Raw genomic sequence first — 21515 nt, forward strand, 5'->3', positions numbered from 1 at the left:
ACTCAATGAATGCTGATAACTTGTTGCATTTTTCCTTGCCATCATGCCTTGCATCTCCTTGGAGACAATTAAACTGCAGAATTCAGTTTAGGTGCTGAGAAGGAAAATATCTGGCCATCTAAGTCCTTGCCGTGTTCCCAGTATGTAGCGTATCGTAGACACGTGGCACTGGGCAAACAAATCCATGGAACATGGAAAATCATTTTAAAACATGTAGGGTAAAATAGTAAGATGATTTTAATTAAGCATTGAAAAGGTAGAAAGAGCTTCTTTTCAAGGATAGTGTTTCTGAATAATAAATTACGTTTGTACATTTAGTTGGCTTGCTGATACAACCAGCCTGGCAAGGAAAAAATTGTTTTATATTAGATTTAAAAGTACTTAGGCACGGCACAGTGTTTATTTTATGTACCAAAAGGACAAAGCAAAATCAGAGGGAAGTAATAAAATATTGTGAATTTAATATACTCTTATTTAATTAAACGCAATTGCCTGTCAATATAAATTTTTTTAGCTATATGTCTAAGACAGGACCCCAAGTTTTATCCTTTTCAGCTTGGCAGATCTCATGAGGAGTTGTTTTCTATTTTGTAAACAGAATGGTGCTTGGACATGAGATAATCTTTTATGTAAAATGTGTGAAGTTCAGGTGTCTATTTTACAAATATAAGATAGATTCATTTTGGCAAGCACTGTATCAACACTCAATATTTCATTAAGATTCATAGTTTACGGGCACCTGAGTGGCTCCGTCGGTTAAGCAGCAGACTCTGGATTTTGGCACAGGTCGTGATCTCGGGGTTCCTGAGTTCGAGCCCCACATCGGGTTCTACACTGACCGTGTGTAGTCCGTTTGAGATTCCCTCTCTCCCATCCTTCTCTCCCCGTCCCCCGCTCAGGCTCACTCTCTCTCCCCCTCCCCAAAAATAAATAAAAGTTCAAAAACATTTGGTAAAAAGACTCATAAGGGAGTGTATGGAGGAATTAATTCCCCAGGTTTAAAATCGAGATAGTTGAAAAGGGGATTGCTTGTACTCAGTCTGCACTCCCAACAGGGTACGCAGGGGACTTAGAGCAATGATCAGAGAACTGTTGGTGGGGGCTCCTGTCACACCAACATGACCCTGAAAGCAGCCAGGAACTTGCACAGTGGCGACTGTCATTGCCGGGCTCTGGGCAAAGGAGCCAGGAAGCCCGGGGCACCCAGCTGCCACCTACATCTAAGCCGTCTCCGACATCAGACCTGCTCCAAATGGCCCCCACGTCAACTTAAGTCAATCACATAGCACAAGAGTGTGGTGTGGGGGGTCTTCGACGACAGCTGAAAAGTACAAGGTAAAATCCAGGGCAGGGGAGCGTTTGGTAAGCTCGCCTGGTGAGGTGCTTATGCACCGCAGGGGAAAGGACCCAGCTGGCTCTGGCTTCTGAGTCCCTCCCCGTCACGGAGTCACTCTGTTAGGGGTCCGCGAGCACTGACTCCATCACTGATGCTTGTAGTGACACACGCCTGGCACCTAAGAAGCGCTTGAAGTTGCTGTTGCAGCGGTAGAGGACCGACTTGAAAAAAAGCACTCAGCGCATGTTCTTCTGGAGACAGGAGAACAGCTTGTATCACACCAAGACTCCCGCTGAATTCAATTAGGAAACCTAGATAAACTATATACGAGGCTAATGGTTGCTTTGAAGGCCCGGGTGCAGTATAAGGGCAGCGACAACTTGAGGAAGGACAATGACAGGGGGAAGGAAACCAGGGGCGAGCTCAGAGCGGCTCTCTCCCACCCCGGGCCGGGGCCACTCAGGAAACATCTACTGAGAAGCTAAGCAGCGTTTCTGAAATCTCACAGTAGTGAGGAAGAGAAAGGAGTATAGGGTTCAGGAAGGAGGTTTTTAGTCAGTGCTAACAATTCCTAAAGGGCTTTTAATGGGCGCTAGCCCCATTAAGGCCCCACCTGGAACAGACCTGTGCTCACAAAGGCTGAAATCCAGTTTAGAGCTCAAATTTAGATTGTGTTAGGCGGTCTGCTGGGGTTGAACTGCCAGTCAGAAGGAAAAGTAGACCCTCTCTGGGGCAAACTAGCATCATCCAGAATCTCAGACCATGCCTACAGTCTTTCATTCAGAGGGTCCTCCGGTCAAATACGTGCATATGTATCTCCAATATCGCCAGCATTCCAGAGGAAAAGCAAATGATCACAGAGTGGAAAAAGGCAGATCACAGAGAGATTCACAGGAAGTCCAGAAACTGAAGTTATCAAAAGTTGATTTTATAATAACTGTGATTAATGTGCTCAAGATAATAGAACATAGGATAAAGGAAGTCAAGGGAGAACTGGCATCAATAACAAAAGGAAATCAAATGGAAATTCTGCAATTGAAAAAAGGCAATAAGTGAAACAAAAAAAAAATAAGTAAATGAGTAGCAGACTAGGCAACGAAGAGAGCATTAGCGATCTGGGAGAAAGGTCAGGACAAAATGCTGGAAACAGAGAAAACGATGGTAAATGAGGAATGGTTGTCTTAGAAGAGAGGTAAGGAGAGAAATAGTAAATGATGTTTCTCCACAGGAGAAAAGATAAAAGAAAAAAGGAAAAAAAAAAAACAGAGCAAAAGCTGTATTTGAAGAGACCACGGCAGGTGATTTTCCATGACTGATTAAAGACGTCAAGTAACACAGAAGTGAAAAGGCGGGATGCACAGAACAAATCAAACCATGAAGGAAGACCTTAAAGTCCGTCATCTAGAAAAGAATGTCCAAAGGGCGCCTAGGCTGGGGACTGGTTTCTCCCGGGAAAAACGGAAGCCAGAAGGTAACCAGTGAGATCTTTATCTAACTGCAATAAAATGATTGCCAGCCTATAGGTTTAAGCCTCATGGCAATCACTTGAACACAATGAAGCCATTCTCAGATAGACAAAACCTGGGGAAATCCTCATGGGTCTTACAGAGAGAAGACACATGATATCAGCTGGAAATATGTAGGTGCAGTAAGGAGTGAGGAAAGATACAGAGGATAAGCTGATGAGCAGATGTAAAAGGACAGTGACTATCTGTATTGATAAAATTAATTTTCCATGGGATTGCGATATATACAAAAATATCAATTCAGCAAACTTTTGATGAGTATCTGCAACAATGCTTGAGTCGCTTCTTATATAAACAAAGGCTTCTTTTATATAGACTTGATTTAACAAGGGCTCACACTGCAGAAGCCTCAATCTCAAAACTATTTCTCCCACCCCAATATTCTCTTATAAAAATATGCAACAGCTTTCAGCAATATGAGGTGCAGTAAGATAAGGTCTCTAAATGATCGTTAGTCTCTGAATTAATGATTCTCAAGTGAACATGAGAGAGAGAAGTTTATATGTTCACATGAAAATTACAAAACATCTAATGCATTAAGTTATACCACCCTACTCTTTTTACACTAGTACATTTCTTTCTCCACCTGCTCAATCAGGTTTCTATATACGAACGTAGAATGTACTGGTTTAATGATCAAAATAACACCTAACTCCTTTTTAAAGATTTATTTTTATCTTTTTGAAAGAGAGAGAGAGAGAGAGAGAGAGCGTGCACGAGTGGGGTAAGGAGCAGGGGGGGGGAGAGAGAGAGGGGGGGAGGGGGGGGGGGAGAGAGAGAGAGAGAGAGAGAGAGAATCCTAAGCAGGCTGCCTACTCAGCCTGGAGCCTGACATGGGGCTCTATCCCACGACCCTGGGATCATGACCGGAGCTGAAATCAAGAGTCAGAGGCTCAGCCAAATGAGCCAGTCAAGCGCCCCAACACCTCCTTTTAAAAGATGACAACAGTGTGGCCATATTCCAAGAATACTGTTAGGGACATATTATTTTAAGTGTCTTGTGTCATGCTTTATTTCCTCTAGGACCTTTGGATGAAGACTGTTCTCTGCTGGTGATTTGCAGCATTAAAACAGCACTGAAGTCCCATTCTAAAAAGTTACCAACGTTCACATTAAATGCCATCAAACCATGTTCCCTAGAGCAAAATGACAAGGAAAGGGACAACATGCTGAGAGATTTGCATTTCTTCACGGCACCATATACGCTTCTCCGTGATGATATTGTATCCCAGTTGCCTCCCATGCAGGTGTATCTTGCCATACTTTGCTATAGCAAGTTTTTCAACTTGGTGTATCCAGTACCTGGAGTTAAGATTTGATAGAAGAGCTTAATGTACTCTGTCTAATGAACAAATGAAGACTTACATGCATGAATGCGCACTCTATGGGGTCTACATCTATACAAGAATGACGAAAAAGTAATGATACAGACATTCACGAAAAGCTGCCTGAAGTTTTAATTCGTTTTACATATATTTTAATCCCACCACACAAAAATTCTGACTTTGTTATATACAGTCAATATCCTACAAAAGCCAATGGATGAGGATCCCTCTCTTTCACAGTGATTTTACCGGCCACGGTGAAGAACCAACCAGCAAATGGGTATTTTTTTAAGATTATGTAATACCTCCAGGAAAATGAGTTTTCTCAGTCTGTCTGTTGTACCACTAAAATGAGTACCCAAGACTGATACACAGTTTGAAGAGAGCTTGACACTCTTTACTTTCCCTGACAAAAATAAGATGGATAATTCTAATACAGTTTTCCAAAGGGTTGGCAGTTCTCGAGAGAAACACATCTGCAAAATTACCCTTGTTCCAAGCGGTTCAAGTCCTAAAGACATTCCTTCTGATACAGAACTTTTCCTAGATGTGTAGAGAAGAAAAAAACAACCTTCACTTACAAATAACTGTACCCAAACTCATGCCTGTGATCTCATTTACTGACAACAAATACGCCTTAGAAGCTGTTGCTTTCCTAAGCACTGGCTGAAAGATTTTATCCGTCTCTGTCTTCTTTTAAAAAGCAAAGGACTATGTGTAGAGAAAATGTGAATCCAAGCAGTTTTCACATTATGGACTTGTGGATGTCACCTCGCTCAACATTTTACCTTACCACACCCTTAAAAATAAAAATAAACAGCTTCTGTACTTTATTACCATGTAAAAATTGGAATCCCCTCAGAAATTTGAGAGAAAAACAACTTAAAATCCACCTGCAATCAGTTTAAAACTCAGTGGAAAACTGACTCTAGGCTTTAAAGGGATTTATTTTCCCTCGTAATTTAAAGGCAACCATACCCAGTAAGCGCTAACTAGATGCTTCTCTGAAATATGAGCGTGCCATCATTTAAGCAAGAATATTACACACAAAGAAGGTAAAGCATATCTAATGTTTCCTATTCCGAAGCGCCTCTGGGTTTGCTGTCTATAGTAGCTAATGACTTTTTAAGGTTGAGATCCTTAAAAAAATAAAATAAAGTTCAGATCCTCGTAAATGACATCTCAAATACTGTGACATACTGTCTTAGCAGTGAATCCCAGTAGATGGAGATGAAATGTAACGCGGAGACGGACGGCATGTAAGTGGCCATCAGAATGAGTGTTTAGGGTCCCACTAAATGCTGATATTACCGTAAAAGAAAAAAGAAGCAGAATGTCAGATCATCTTTTCAAATGCAGGGTAGAGAACACACCTGTGTGGTTACTCCCGGGGTGGGTGGGGACAAGGATAAGCTTCCTGATCCTTATTTCTTTCCAGAGAGGGTGTTCATGATTTCCCCTGACGAGGAGCGTGATGGTGGATCAAAGGCACTCACAGGGACACCGTTCCTTGAAGAGTATATGTACGCAGAAATATCGTATCTATATATTATAGTGATGGTGGATCAAAGGCGCTCACCGGTTTCTCTGTCCCTTGAAAAATGTATGCACACACTTATAATAACTATGTAGTAAAAAACATTATGTGATATTAATATAAAAATAGCGAAATGGAAAACATTGCCCTTGTACTGTCAGTAATTTGCAAATGTGTCTAAAAGGCAAACTTATTTATTATTGCTCTCAGAGAGCAAACAAAGTACAGAGTGAAGAGGGGAATGGGATGAGCTTATCGTGGTAATCTGAAAGAATATGTTTATTATTACAAAGTCAATACATTGAATTTTGTATTTCTAAACTATTTTCTCCCTCTGCCTACACCGTCAACCAAAACGTTACCTCAATTATCCTTATGCTTATTTTCTGCCTAATTCAAAGTATTAGCCACGCTATCTCACTCTTCTGAGGTTTTCTGAACAGAAAAATCAATCACAGAAACAGAAAATTTCTGCTTCTGCAATGTTAACAATTAGCAGGTTAAGTGAAAGCTAATACGCTATCTGCTTCTCCGTGCCTGGGAAGCACAAGCACAGAGCAATTCACTACTCACCCCTCGGGTTATGGTGTCCAGAAGAGTTTATTAATCATGGCTTTGTAATATGAAGCTTGCTTACACCGTTAATTGCTAGCTCATCACGGCACAATGAAGGTGTTCACTGTACAATATTGTTAGACGTGTGTGCTCACACGGCAAAGACCAGGTGTAAATAACTCTTGTAATTTTTCAATTAACTAGTTATTTTTTTTTTTTAGTTTATTTATTTTTGAAGGAGAGAGACACAGAGTGTGAAGGTGGGGTGGGGTGGGGGGAGCAGCAAGAGAGAGGGAGACACAGAATCCGAAGCAGGCTCCAGGCTCTGAGCTGTCGGCACAGACCTGACCCAGGGCTTGAACCCATGAGCTGCAAACTCATGACCTGAACCAAAGTCGGATGCTCAACCGACTGAGCCACCCAGGTACCCCGCTTCTGTAATTTTTTTGCTGGCTGCCGTCATGAATAGAGGATTTCTACAGTGTAGGGATCATGGCAAAAAGATAAAAGATAAAAGATAAAAGATGTGTGATGGAAGGCAGAAAAACCATATATCTTGCATGTCAAAGAGTATCAAGAATATGTTAACAGTTTCTGGAATGCAGTGTACAAATGATCTTGAGAATGTGACAGAAACCCGGATGGTGCTAAGCTTTACTTCTGAGACCATCTGAGTACATGACTCTGGTCCAATTCAATACACTTCATCTGGAATTTGAGGTTCCTAGAGGGAGCACATGCTTATCATACTTCTTGTTCTAGAAGGCAAACTGCCTACAAATATTCGTTCTTTTTTTTTTTTTTTAATGTTGTGATTATCTTTTGTGGAGCCATACAATGGCATACCCCAGGGATATTGTGGGTTTGGTTCCAGACAACTGCAATAAACAGAGTCAAATGAACTTTTGGTTTCCCAGTGCACATAAAAGTTACATTTACCACGTACTATAGTCTGCTAAGTGTGTAATAGCATTGTGTCTAAAAAATAATGTACATAGTTTAATTTAAAAATACTTCATTGCTGGGGCACCTGGGTGGCTCAGTTGGTTAAGCGTCTGACTTCAGCTCAGGTCATGATCTCATGGTTCACTGGTTCAAGCCCCGCGTGGGGCTCTGTGCTGACAGCTCAGAGTCTGGAGCCTGCTTCAGATTCCCTTTCTCCCTCTCTGTCCCTCCCCAACTCCCCAACTGTCTCACTCTCAAAAATAACAACAAAAAAATTTTAAAAATTAAAAAATACTTCATTGCTAACAGAGGATAACCATCATCTGAGCTTTCAACAAGTTGTAAACACTGATTACCTATCACCGTAACAAATATAGCAATGAAAAAGTTTGAAATATTGTGAGAATCACCAAAACATGACACAGATACACAAAGTCAACACATGCTGTTGGGAAAATGGTGCCAATAGCCTTGCTCAGGGCAGGGTTGCCGCAAACCTTCATTTAAAAAAAAAATTAAAAAAAAATAAAAAAACCAAGTGCAGTATCTGAAGCACAACAAAATGAAGCACGATATGACAAGGCACACAGATATTTATGAAATGTCTGATCAATGCTATATAGGCACACCTACAGTAACCGGCAATTTCTTCTTGTAACATATGTTAATTTTCTCCCAATTATTGTTTATGCCATGTTTTTTTCTTTGAGTGTTTATTTTTGAGAGAGAGAGTGCAAGCGGGGAGAGGGGCAGAGAGAAAGAGGGAGACACAGAATCCGAAGCAGGTTCCAGGCTCTGAGATGTCAGCACAGCTGACGTGGGGCTTGAACCCATTAACCATGAGATCATGACCTGAGCCGACGCTGGACGCTCAACCGACTGAGCCACCCAGGCACCCCTGTTTATGCCATGTTTTTAAGAGGAGATCCACATAACTAATCTACACAACTTATCACCGAGGGTGCCATCTAGCCTCTTCCTTGAAACCAGAAGCATGGTGACTATTCTAGGTCGAATGTCTACTTGCCTGCAAAATCGTTCAATGGAGTCCAATGCCCTGACATGATGGCAGAGGAGGGGAGGCCTTTGGGGAGCACTCAGGTCATGACGAGGGAGCTTCCCGAATGGGATTAGTGCCCTTACAAAGGGGACCCCACAGAACTTCTGCACCTCCTCTGCCATGTGAGGGGGACAGAGCAAGAACATGCTGTTTAGGGCACTGACTTTCACCAGACACCAAATCTGTCTGGTGCCTTGTTCTTGGACGTCGAGCTTCCAGAACTGTGAGAAATAAATGTTTACCATTTATAGGCCACCCACTCTGTGGTCTTTTGTCATGGCAGCCAGAATGGACTAGGACAGTAACCATGGCAACACAGAAGTTCTTGGAGACAGCCATGAACAACATAATCCATTTCAATGAAAATAAAAGTCACATCCAGAATATGTTAAATTTTAACATTTGTATATTTATTCAACACTAAGGTAGGCAAAGTATTTAGACTTACTGCATTTATGTTATTGAACTGTAGTTGTTCAGAAGTGCTAAATAAGATTGTTCTAGTAGATAGAATGCCAATAAATTTGATTTCATATATGTGACATGCCCACCATACTGCTTAAAATTATTTTGTCTGTTCTCCATATATGTTGTTAAACATACATATATTATTTAATATTAATATTTACTTTTAATATTTCATATGTATATATTATGTTAATATACATTCATATATTTAAAAATAGAAAAATATTGCTAATAATACGTTTCTACAGGTAGTTGCTGACTTCTATAATATGGATAAAATTATAAGAAGACTCAAATTTTAAGATAGTGTGAAGTTCAGGATAGCTGTTTTTTCTTCTTGTTAGCTTGCCTATATGATTGTCATTATGCATCCAGGAGGATCTCATTAAAAACTAAATTTTTGGAAGGGTTTTTTTTTTCTCCCAAGATGAATTAAAGATTTTTTTTTTTTATTAAGAAAACATAGGGCACAACTGAGCTTTTCCTGATGAATCAAGTTTACTTTGCGGAAATGAATCATATACGTTTCTGTGATACGAGGATATGCCCAGGTCTTACCCACAACTACAGAGCTGGTGATCCCTATAAAACACCAGAGCTTATGGCTATGGGTGGGGGTGGCCATCTTATCTGAATCCTCATGTCTGACCTTCTACATCTTCGGTGCTGCCCAAAAGCATGTCCTCCTGCTGTCAGCCTTCTGGTCTCCAGCAGACATCGTCAGAATGTGGTACTCTACCTTGTTCTCAGCTTGCATACATTCCACCAGTATTGAAAGTACTGAGTGCTAAGTGCATGTTTTCCTTAACTGTCTATTCAGTACCTACTACTTGTCACACACTGTTAGGTCCTGACTGAACCGTGGAGTACAGATGAAGAAGTAAGCAATGTTCTCTGACCGTAAAGAAACTTCCCACCGCCAAGAAGAATCACCAAATACAGAGTAAAAGAAAAAGTGACTGAGAACACTGAAGAAGTTATACATTCTTCTCGGGCTACGCAAGTTAAAACCACAGTATGAGACTACCTCACACCTGTCAGAGTGGCTAAAATCCAAAACAATAGGTGTTGGTGAGGACGTGGAGAAAAAGGAATCCTCTTGCACTGTTGGTGAGAATCCAAACCTGCGCGGCCACTTTGGAAGAGAGTATGGAGTTGCCTGAAAAAGTTCAAAATAGAACCATCCTACGATCTCGTATTCACGCTACCGGTTATCTACCCAAAAAACACAAAACCACTAATTCAAAGGGATACACGCACCCGTAGGTTTATTTCCACATTATTTACAATAGTCAAATTAAGGAAGCAGCCCACATATGCATCAACTGATGGATGGATAAGACGATATGGTATGTACATACAATGGAAAACTAACCATAAACAAAAATGAAAACTTGCCATTTGCAACAACATGGATGGCGCTAGAAAGTATAATGCTAAGTGAAATAAATCAGAGAAAGACAAATACCCTATGATTTCACTCATATGTGGAATTTAGGAAACAAATGAACAAAGGAAAAAAAAAGAGAGGCAAACGAAGCAACATTCTCTTAACTGTAAAGAACAAATGGGAGGTGGGTGGGGGGATGGGCTAAACAGATGATGGGGATTAAGCAGTGCACTTTCCATGAACACTGGGTGACGTATGGGTGTCAAATCACTGCATTTTATACCTGAAACTAATCTAACAGTGTATGCTAACTATACTGGAATTAAAATAAAATTTGAAAAAAAGAAAAGCCTTCTTGCACTATGTCAAGACAAATTGACAGAGAAGCTAGTAGAACGAGGGCTTGATTTATGGATGAGATTATCCTAGGTGGACAAAAGGCAGAGGAAAAAAGCATCGCAAACATAAGGAAAGCCTGAGCAGCGCTGGGGATCTATTGTAACTGCACTCGGACATCTGCGAAAGTCTGAGTCATCTGAGATGGGTAAGCACGGAGTGAGTGAGACAACACCAACTTTGTTATGAGAGTCTCCACCAGAGTTGGCCCAACTAAGCTTTTGGTTGGTCCAAGGGTAGTAGTGATGGCAGACCAGGTCCTTCCTCCATCAGTAGGAGACGGTGCAGACATGCAGGTTAGCGTGGGATTGGGACAGGCCTTAAAGTTTATGTCAATTCTCTATGAAGGTTACAGAAGGCTGAATGCAGTTAAGCGAGGTGATGGCTTCTTGACAGTATTGAGTGGCACTTGGTCAGCAGTGAGGTGGTGGCAGCGGGAGACAGCCTGGAAGCCACGGGACAAGGCACATCGGGGACTATCAGTAGAGCCCCTGGGGAGAGGGGAAGGGTACCCACTCTGACAGGATGGAGGACACGTCAGAAGAGAGAGTCGCTGGTACAGGGCCCCATACAGGTGGAGATGGCGGTAACAGTCGTACAAGCAGCAGCTGACTCAGTATGGCCAGGAAGGAAACTATGGGAGTTTTATAACAGCCGCCTGGGAGGTCTCAGGGTCACACAGGCATATACATCTAGCGGTAGTGGGATGCTAGTAACTAGCTACCAATTGGCTCTCTGGGGGAAAGGAGCAGCCCTGATGTTTGGCACTTGTCAATTTCTATGGCGTAAATTCTCCCACAGTCAAATCGTTCTGCTGTGCCCCTTCATTACATCGTCCCATATGTTAGTTAGATCTCAATAAAACTGGAAAAAAATGTAGCAAAAATCCTCTCATGATTAATTTCAAGCTCCTAGTTAACCACAACAACAACAACAAAATATCTCTTCAATGGAATATTCCTCAGCCATAAAAAAGCAACGGGACTTCGCCATCTGCAACAACAACATAAATAGATGTAGAGAGAATTAGGCGAAGTGAGACAAGCCAGGCAGGGAAAGACAAATATCATTTGATCTCACTTACGTGGAATCAAAGTAGCAAAACAAATGGAGAAAAAAAAAAAAAAAAAAGCACCAACAGCCCCGTAAAGATGGAGCACTGATGGCTGCCAGAGGGCGGGATGTGGCGAGATTGGCAAAATGGCTGAAGGAGAGTGAGAGACACAGACTTCCAGCTACGGCGCAACATAATGGCTGCTGTTGTGGAATCACGACGTTGTCCCCCTGAAACTAATGTAACCTTGTGTGTCAACTATACTTTAATCCAAAAAAAAAATAAACATTTCTATCTCTTATTGGATTCTCTTGGTGGCTGCATGAATCAACATTTCCAGGTGAGTATTGCATTAACAGTGGTCAACATGGTCTGTCTTTAATTGAACGCTTTCGAAGCATTCCAGCAAAATCACACCAATGTTTTTCAAGTACCTTCCTTATGTTATATTTGACTAACTTTATAAAAACCAGAAATGAGTGCTAAATCATATTGTAGAAGTTTATAAACATAAATTAATAACCTACTGATATTTTGAATTTCATGTTTTGTACTCCAATGTAATATTACGGAATCTCCTTTACCTTATATTAACTGAATCCCAAATTCTACAATGTATATTTAGAAATTTTTAGTCAGCATTTACAGGCGAGCTTTGCTTTCTACGTGTGTTTACTCAGGTTTTTCAAAAGTGTGAAATTCATAAACGGTATTTTAGGGTTTCTTTTAATTATTTTTTAATGTTTATTTTTGACAGAGAGCATGCACACAAGCTGAGGAGGGGCAGAGAGAGAGGGGGGAGACACAGAATCCAAAGCAGGTTCCAGGCTCTGAGCTGTCAGCACAGAGCCTGAGATGGGGCTCGAAATCACAAACTTTGAGACCATGACCTGAGGCGAAGTCAGACGCTTAACCGACTGAGCCACCCAGCTGCCCCCATAATTGTATTTTAGAAATACCATGTGTCTATATGTTAGAGGAGTTAAAAAAACAAAACAAAACAAAACAAAACAAAACAAAACTTGGATATCTTAAGTCTTAGGTCTCAAATCATTCACTCACACCAGCCCTCAGCCTCGTTACATTTTTAGGGTGAGTGGAGGACAGTCAGTTTGCACAATGTCGACACAGGCAGGTGTTCACGCCACGTGAACGTAAACGGGCATGGAAGCCCGCGCTACATGCTGGTGCTGAAAAGCAAGGTTAATAGAATTTCCGCAGAAACATGAGCATTAATTTTATTTCCCCATTTATTACTCCTCCTTTTAACATGTACGTAGCAAATTAATTAAATAGCACCACAGCACTGCTAAAGCTTTGTTATTGTCATGATAAAAAAAATTAGCGTAATAATTTTGGTGCTAATTATGCATTTTTGGCAAAGTGTTTCATCTCACTAGAAATACCCTCAAGCATGGGAGAATGGCTATTTAATGGAAGTGCGGAATAAAAGAATGCTTTTAGAGTCTTGGATTAATTTTCAATTATAAATTGCTTATAAAGTGAGTGTTTGTAGCACTTAAACTTTATACGTAATCACACTTTATAATGAAAATAGAAAATAGCAAAAACATTTTCATGTTTTCATGATTTTTTTATGATCAGGATTCTTAAGGGTCTGAAAATACTTTATTTTAAAAACAGCATAGTGGGGCACCTGGGTGGCCCAGTCAGTGAAGCACCCGACTTTTGATTTCAGCTCATGATCTCACAGTTCATGAGATCAAGTCCCACCTTGGGCTCTACACTGCCAGCGTGGAGCCTGCTTGGGATTCTCTTTCTCCCTCTCTCTGCCTCTCTCTCCATCTAAATAAAAAAATTTAAATAAAATTTTTAAAAAATGTCATAGTAACAACTTCCATTCATTAAAAACCAATTGTGTACAAGTTGTTCCTCATGAGGGATGTCTTTTCATCTTACCAAAAGATCCCCGGCTATTGCGCAACACCATTTCCACGTTACGGAAAGGTCAGCATGCTCCAGAAAGCTACGTGCCTTTCTCAAGCATCTTGTAGGAAAGGTCTTCATTTGCTAGGCCTGCCATAACCAAAGGCCACAGGCTGGTTTGGCTTAACACAACAGAAATGCATGGTCTCACAGTTGTGGAGGGAGGAGCCCCCTCAAACAACTGAAGGCTCGCCCCTCCCGGCTTCCAGTGGTTTTCCGCCATCACTGGTGTTCCTGGCACGTGGACACACGTCCGCACTCCTCTGTTTTCACATGGCCGTCCTTCCTCTGTGCCTGTCTGTGAGTCTAAATCCCCAGTTCTTACGAGGACACGAGTCCTACTGGATTAAGACGCACCCTAATGTCTTCATGTGACCGTATTCCTTCTATCAAGGCCTGTTTCCAAGCAAAATGACATTTGGAGTTAGTAGGGATTAGGATTTCAACCTGGGCTTTTTAGGGGAAACACAACTCAACCCTGACAGATAGAAACAGCAAAAGCATCTGAACCTGGTCTTTCAATTTCAAAACCTGCATTTTGCACTGCTGCTCAGGTCACCCTCTTACCAAAATGGCCTTCATGAAAAACTGTAGATATTTGAAAGTGTTAAATGCCAGTTTACTTGGATGTCTATCCTCCTCGGACTCTGCTCCTTGAGGCACACATACCACCTTTTACTAGGACTGTAGCCTCCTCACAACGGCTAAGTGCCCCGTGCATCATTTCTGCGTAACTATTTATTACGCTGGATAGAACTGGTTGTTGTAAATAATTCCGGGATCTAGAGCATTCTGAATTGTTGAGGTCACAGATTATAATTCACTGATTGGCTCTTTCTGATACTACAGGCCAAAGCAATGAGATGAAAGGCGACACATTTTGGTCCCTGTAATGTACTGTGATTGCGTTGTTGGAACCGATCAGCAAAGTTCAGCACGATAAATACAGGTGTGGCATTTCTTTGCGGCTACAACAGAGCTGGCATTTAAAAGCCTGAGGAATTCTGGCAAACCTTGAGTTTTCCAAAGGAAAAGAGTATTAGTGAGTATCTGAAACATCCTAGAACGTAGGTCCATAAGAACAGAACTCAAGTAGGCTTGCGTGGGTTTTAACTCTACGATTCTGAGACAGAAGGCAAAACATGCGAAACGAAAAGACAAGGCTCTACAAAGGATAATCATGTTGATTGATTTTCTTTTTGTTTCTTTATTCATACATTCACCTAATTAATTTTCTTTTCATTCATCCATCCATCCAATCATCCATCTACTAAATTCTCATAGTATGCTCACAACGATGGGTGGGGCTGGGAGGGGCTGGGAGGTCTCTTCCGATCCTGGGGCTTCCAGCTGAAGCCTTTTCCAACAGTGGCTTTTGGTTTTTGAAACCTCTGACAGCTACCATAGCCTTATCCTGCAGATGCAGCATAGGTGCCTTCACTATGTTGCTTCCTCCACATTGTACTTTACTCTACTTAAAAATACCCCTAAACATCATTAGAGCACAGAGAAACTGGGGGGCAGTTTCCTAACCCTAACCCTAACTTCGGCTTTCATCATTGAACATGGTAGCACCTTTCTCTTTTCAGTGTTACTTCTTTCTTGGGCACTGCAATGTCCACAGGGGCATCACCATCTACCCCAACCTCTCAATTCCTTGATCTCTTTGGCATCAAAACCATTGTGCACTCAGCCTCCCATCCTTAGGGTCCCCTGTAAATCTTGTCATTGCTGTAATGGCACCACTCGCAAGTCTCCAATTCAGACATCCCACATCCTCATAATGACCAAATCTGCCATGTGACACAATTGTGCTTTTCATGCTCCCTCAATGGAGCAATCGTCCCTGTCCCCCTCTACTTATGGCCAGTTTCTCTGTGCACTATGCCCAATGTACCATGGATAGAGTCAGGGGTTCTAAAACTCTGAGTTTGAGGATTGAGTAAATCTGGAATAGATGAAGTTCCTGGCACCAATGAATTTGGGTTTAGTGGGGAAGTTGGATGAGTAAAGACAAAAAATCACAATGCATTTTATTAATGGTAATGGAAGGGAGAGCCAACTCAGTTTTCAGGACTGCCTTCAGAAAGATTTCAAGGGGTGCCTTGGTTTCAAGGGTGGCTCAGTCGGTTGAGTGTCCGACTTTGGTTCAGGTCATGATCTCACAGCTCGTGGGTTCGAGCCCCGCCTCAGGCTCTGCGCTGACAGCTCAGATCCCAGAGCCTACTTCAGAATCTATGGCTCCCTCTCTCACTCTTTGTACCTCCCCTGCTCATGCTCTGTCTCTCTCTCTCTCTCTCTCAAAAATAAATAAACATTTTAAAAAATTAAGAAAAGAAGAAAGATTTCAAAAGAAAGGTCTCAAGAAACATTTCTAGAAAAATAATTTCTAGACAACCCTCGGATTTTTTTTCTATTCTTTTCTAAACAAATACCGGGAGTTTGGCAAGTTATTTGTATTAGAGAGTTATAATACTTAAAATTGCATGTACAATGCATGAAACGTTCCTTAACAATAATCATTTTTGCAAACAAAATATTTACCTGCCTTTTAAAGACAATTTTATAGAGATTAGAAATTACCTTTCGGGGTACCTGGGTGGCTCAGTCGGTTGAGTGTCCGACTTCGGTTCGGGTCATGATTTCAAAGTTTGTGGGTTCAAGCCCCATGTCAGGCTCTGGGCTGAGGGCTCAGAGCCTGGAGCCTGCTTCGAATTCTGTTTCCCCCTCTCTCTCTGCCCCTCTCCCACTCATGCTGTCTCTCTCTGCCTCTCAAAAATAAAGAAACGTAATAAAAACATTTTTTTTTTAAATTATCTTTCTGTCTTTGTTAACTCTGTGTAATCACTGCTGCTTCTTCCTTTCTAGAATGTGGACTCATGCTGCTTCGACACTGGGTCCAACTGCATTGCTTTCAAGAAGAGAATATTTTGAAAGGTATAAGCAATAACTGAGATACAAAAACAAAATGTTTCTAACTCTAGCATTTGGAAGCCCTCACAAGCAATTCCTTTTCAGCTGACAAATGCAATTAATAAAATGTTATGCTGATTGACTGAATGCCATGATAAGCTACCTGGTTTCTAATAATGATAATGGTCATTTAAGGATCCAACGGCCTTTGCCTCCTAATCTGAGACATCTGAGAAATCCATGTAAATGTATTATCTTAGCAGATCCTTGACATCACCCTTTCAAACAAGAGAGATGGCCCTTCCGTTTCACAGACTGAAAGCAGTTTGATGTATACTGACCTGAATGAGGTTATGAACTCATGCCCCATATCCTGGTTCACATACTGCTTTCATATGAACTGTTCTTTTTAATGGACTTGAACTGTTCTTTTTATCTTAATTACCTTATTGGCTCTGTAAAAAACATACACTTGTCCACTTCCGTAGTTTGTATTTTCAATTCTATTTGAAGAGAAACTTTTTCCAAAACCATGCAACATAAAATGAAATATAGAAATAATAAGTAAGGGGGTGCCAGAGCGGCTCAGTGGGTTGAATAACTGATTCTTAATTTCGGGTCAGGTTCATGGAAGCAACTCCCACATTGGGTTCCAACTGGAGCATGAAGCCTGCTTGAGATTCTCCCCCCCCCACCCCGCCTCTGTCTCTGCCTCTCTCCCCCACTCATGCTGTCTCTAAAATGAATGAATGAATAAATAATTGATTAAATAAAAATGATTAGTAAAATTTGGATCAAAATTATATACTTTTAATATCTTTAGCATAGATCACGGTCAGCACACACATTTTGCTACAAAAGTATTAACTTCTGTGGACCATCATTGTATATTCCATGGAAAATGGTATGTTTTAGGTTTTCTTCTATTTCGGCGGGAAAATTACTGAATGTCCCCAATAGACCTGTCACTGTGCTCTGTACTGGACATACAAATAGAGTCACACATGTCCCTGACCTCACAAAAGCTTGCAGTCTAGTGAAAGAGACACAAATAAATCACATAATATCTGGATAACAGAGGATCTAAAAGAATTGCAGGTGATCTTATGACAAACCTAAGTGTCATCACTGATCATTTTTCAACATACAATTTTTTTATAAAATTTTATATGTGTATGCAAAATTACACAAGAGTTTTGTTTTGTTTTTTTTAATGCTTATTTATTTTGAGAGAGAAAGAGAGCAGGGGATGGGCAGAGAGACAGAATCCCAAGTAGGCTCCACGTTGTCAGTGCAGAGGCCAACAGGGTCTCAAACTCACGAACTGTGAGATCATGACCCAGCCATAATCGAGAGTCCAGGAGTTAGATGCATAACTGACTGAGCCATTGAGGCGCCCCACACCAGAGTGTCTTTATACATCTTCTCTGTGTTCATAATAACTTGCCTTTAATGAGACACTTAAATAAACTAGGGAAAATGCTTCCCCAAACTCCCCCTGGATCGCTTTACCAATCCAACCCCAATCAAAATGCACATTAGATAAGTAAAGCTTTTGTAAATGGGATTATCATAGTTGTAGGGATTAATATTTAGATGCCCGAGAGCTCTCCTGTCTAATTTGTGCTACACCAGTCCCGCTCACGCACAGTGATGAGCTCTATTTTCTACTTGAATTATAATTGCTACCCTGGGCACCTAGCACTACAAACAGCTGAAAACAGTGTTGGATTTGCTGGAATAAATAGTGTTCAGTCATCAGCCATGGCACAGGTATATAAGGTAATAGAAGTCGCCACCACTAACAGGAGTTTGCACATGGCCTTGTTTCCGTCGTGATGGTTGCTGCTTTATGATACCACCAACCACAAAACCAACCCTAGCTACTAGTGTGACTATTCTGTTACAATGTATCTGCCAACAAAATTCAAGGAAAACCTGAAAGGTGTTAAAGATTGTAAGTGATCCATGTCAGACATATTTCTTTCCATATTAAATACTCTCAGTAAAATTAACTGCACTAAGAACCCAACTACCTAATTTTTTTCTGAAAGATTTACATAGGTGGATGAGAAGCGCTCATGTGAGTGGACAAGTGATGGAAAGCCTGTCTTGATGGAGCTGCATCTACAATGTGTATTATTTTTAATCACAGAGCTAGGGTAAGTTTTAAACAAGAAGGATTTCACTTGACTAAGCTCATTAAAATAACAAGTAGCTATCATTTCTCGTAGGAGAAGGACAGGACATTTTGTCCAGATTCAGTAAAAGTTTTCAAATAACAATTTCCATTGTAGAAAAACCAAAGTTTAAAATCAAGTTAGTCTTTCTGGGGTGCCTGGGTGGCTCAGTCAATTAAATGTCCTACTTCAGCTCAGATCATGGTCTCACAGCTTGTGAGTTCAAGCCCTGCGTTGCACTCTGTGCTGACAGATCAGAGACTGGAGCCTCCTTCAGATTCTGACTCCCCTTCTCTCTCTGCCCCTCCCCTGTTCTCACTCTGTCTCTCTCTCAAAAATAAATAAAACATTAAAAAATTTAAAAAAATCAAATTAGAATAAATTTAAAATTTTCTGCGGCGCCTGGGTGGCTCAATCTGTTAAGCATCTAAGTTCGGCTCAGGTCATGATCTCACGGTTCATGGGTTCGAGCCCCGCGCTCTGTGCTGACAGCTCAGAGCCTGAAGCCTGCTTCAGATTCTGTGTCTTCCTCTCCCTCTGCCCCTTCCCTGCTCACAGTCTCTGTCTCTCAAAAAAATGAATAAAAACGTTAAAAAAATTCTAACCTGCAAGGTTAGGATCTGCAAGAAAAATGTTAGATTTTAATCTTAATTTACTCCTCATTTATATCTAAAGTAGCCACATAAGATGGCTTAACTCCAGGAACACTCTAATATTACAGTTAAAAGGGTAAGAACATGTCTACAGACTAAGGTCTAAAATAGATTGGCAGTCTGAAAATAAAATAAAATAAAATAAAATAGAATAGAATAGAATAGAATAAAATAAAATAAAATAAAATAAAATAAAATAAAATAAAATAAAATAAAATAAAATAAAATAAAATAAAATAAAATAAAATAAAATAAAATAAAATAAAATAAAATAAAATAAAATAAAATAAAAATAAAATAAAATAAAATAAAATAAAATAGATTGGCAGTCTGTAACTTTAGGAAGACATTAAGACTTTCAACCGTAAAAAAAAAAAATCAACATGATTCAAACACAACAGAAAGGTTAAAGAATTCTACCATGTGCCTGTGGCAAGGAGACAAATTGCACAGTGCAGGGGATCATGTGGTCACATCACTTTGCGCTCATCAGGAATTAAGGAGACACTTAAGGCAAGAATGACTTCCTGGAGGAAGAAAATCTAATGTTCATAGTTAGAATAGACTCCACCATCATTAACAGAAAACAAGTGGAAGTTCACATTTGAATGGACCTTCTGAGTTCTATAAGAACACTAATCATTTGGGGCATCAGGGTGGCTCAGTCGGTTAAATGACTCTTGATTTCAGTTCAGGTCATGATCTCAGGGTTCCTGAGTTCAAGCCCTGTGTGGGGCTCTATGCTGATATTGTGGAACCTGCTTGGGATTCTTGCTCTTCCTCTCTCTCTCTGCCTCTTCCCCTCTTGCACATAGGTTCTCTCTCTCTCTCAAAATAAATAAACACTAAAAAACAACCACTAATCATTTCACATTAAAGAGATTGACTGTGTCGTAAACATATAAAATTAGAAACACCTGTTGAGAAAATAAGTCAGGACCGAAAAGTGTATTGCTCTTTCTCACACTTCTTTGTCTTCCATTTCATTATTTTATGTATTTGGCCACTTGAGAGGACACTCAAAATATGTAACCACCAGCATGACTCACACAATGACCAGAGAACTGACCAGGTTCTAGCCATGTGCACAGATGCTGAAAATGGTCCATGAGTACTTAGTAGAGAACCAAAACAGTAACAATTATCATTATTAATCAAGTGTCTATTGAGAGCTAAGTGCCTTTCATATAGCATTTATCATAACAACTCTGTCAAGTATGTAACCTATATTAGAGATAATTGATCTTATATCCAGAGAGATCTGCATAAATTTCTAAAGGTAATCTAACTAATAAGTGGTAGGTTTAAGTTTCAAACCCAGATGGACAGCCCCTACTTCCCCCAGGAGGAGCTGTTCACAGGTAATACCTGGAAATGAAGGTTTGGGTTTTGCTTCATGTAGCAAAGATCACCAGGTGTCCACAAATAGTTTGTTCCCCACTTTTGTAACCGGGAAGCAGCAGCGTGGGTAGGGGATCCAGTTCCCAGAACCTCTTGCTTAGTTGGGGCCCTGGGGCTAACTCATGCCCGGCGGAACATGGGTGCAAATGACAAATACCATTTCCATATCTAGCCTATGAAAACCTCCTACAGTGTAATACATCCTCTCTCTTCCCTTCTGCCAGCTGGATTTTACCTCCAGGGATTACCTTGGAAGCTGTAAGTAAGAGATATAGCAATGGGAATATATTTTGTTATAGCTTTAACTCTGTTACCAAATGTGAGGTCAAATATACAGTTGTCACCATCAATGTGAAGGCACAGCTATTGATAAATATGTGCCCTGTTTCAGAAGTAAGCCCAGCTGATCATCAATGTCTTTTCTTAAATTCTGTTAACAGATCTAAGATGCTGAATATCTACATCTGCATCTCTTTTTGTATGTGGATTATAACTAAACATGGTGAAAGAACTCTTTCCCCATGAGTTTTCCAACCTAAAAAAGCACAAATTCTATGGTTTGAATTCAGCATCAAATATTATTTGTCAAATTAAGTACCAAACATGGCCATAAACTAAATGAAAAGTTGATAAAACTATTTCACACACAAAAACGAGGGACCGGCATTCTTTTCTGCTCATAGGAATAGAAGGTGTAGGCTTATCTGCTCAGGAATTTATAGAAATTCGTGCATAAGTATAAGTTGCTAGTAGCCTCAAATTTCAGAAGAAAAACCGCTCAATATTGACCAGTTTATATGTCTGAAAGATAGTCTGTGTTACTCTTAAA

The 21515-nt window shown here is 40.5% G+C and overlaps 1 long non-coding RNA gene across 1 annotated transcript; it reads left to right on the plus strand.

The window, feature by feature from the left end:
- Positions 1 to 8664: 8664 nt before the first annotated feature.
- On the plus strand, positions 8665 to 16574 carry LOC122237817. Its single transcript, XR_006216461.1, has 3 exons — positions 8665 to 8709; positions 14389 to 14581; positions 16408 to 16574. It is a non-coding gene; the product is annotated as an uncharacterized LOC122237817 (long non-coding RNA).
- Positions 16575 to 21515: the final 4941 nt, after the last annotated feature.

This window comes from Panthera tigris, chromosome B1 (genome assembly GCF_018350195.1).
Source record: "Panthera tigris isolate Pti1 chromosome B1, P.tigris_Pti1_mat1.1, whole genome shotgun sequence".
Classification (NCBI taxonomy): domain Eukaryota; kingdom Metazoa; phylum Chordata; class Mammalia; order Carnivora; family Felidae; genus Panthera; species Panthera tigris.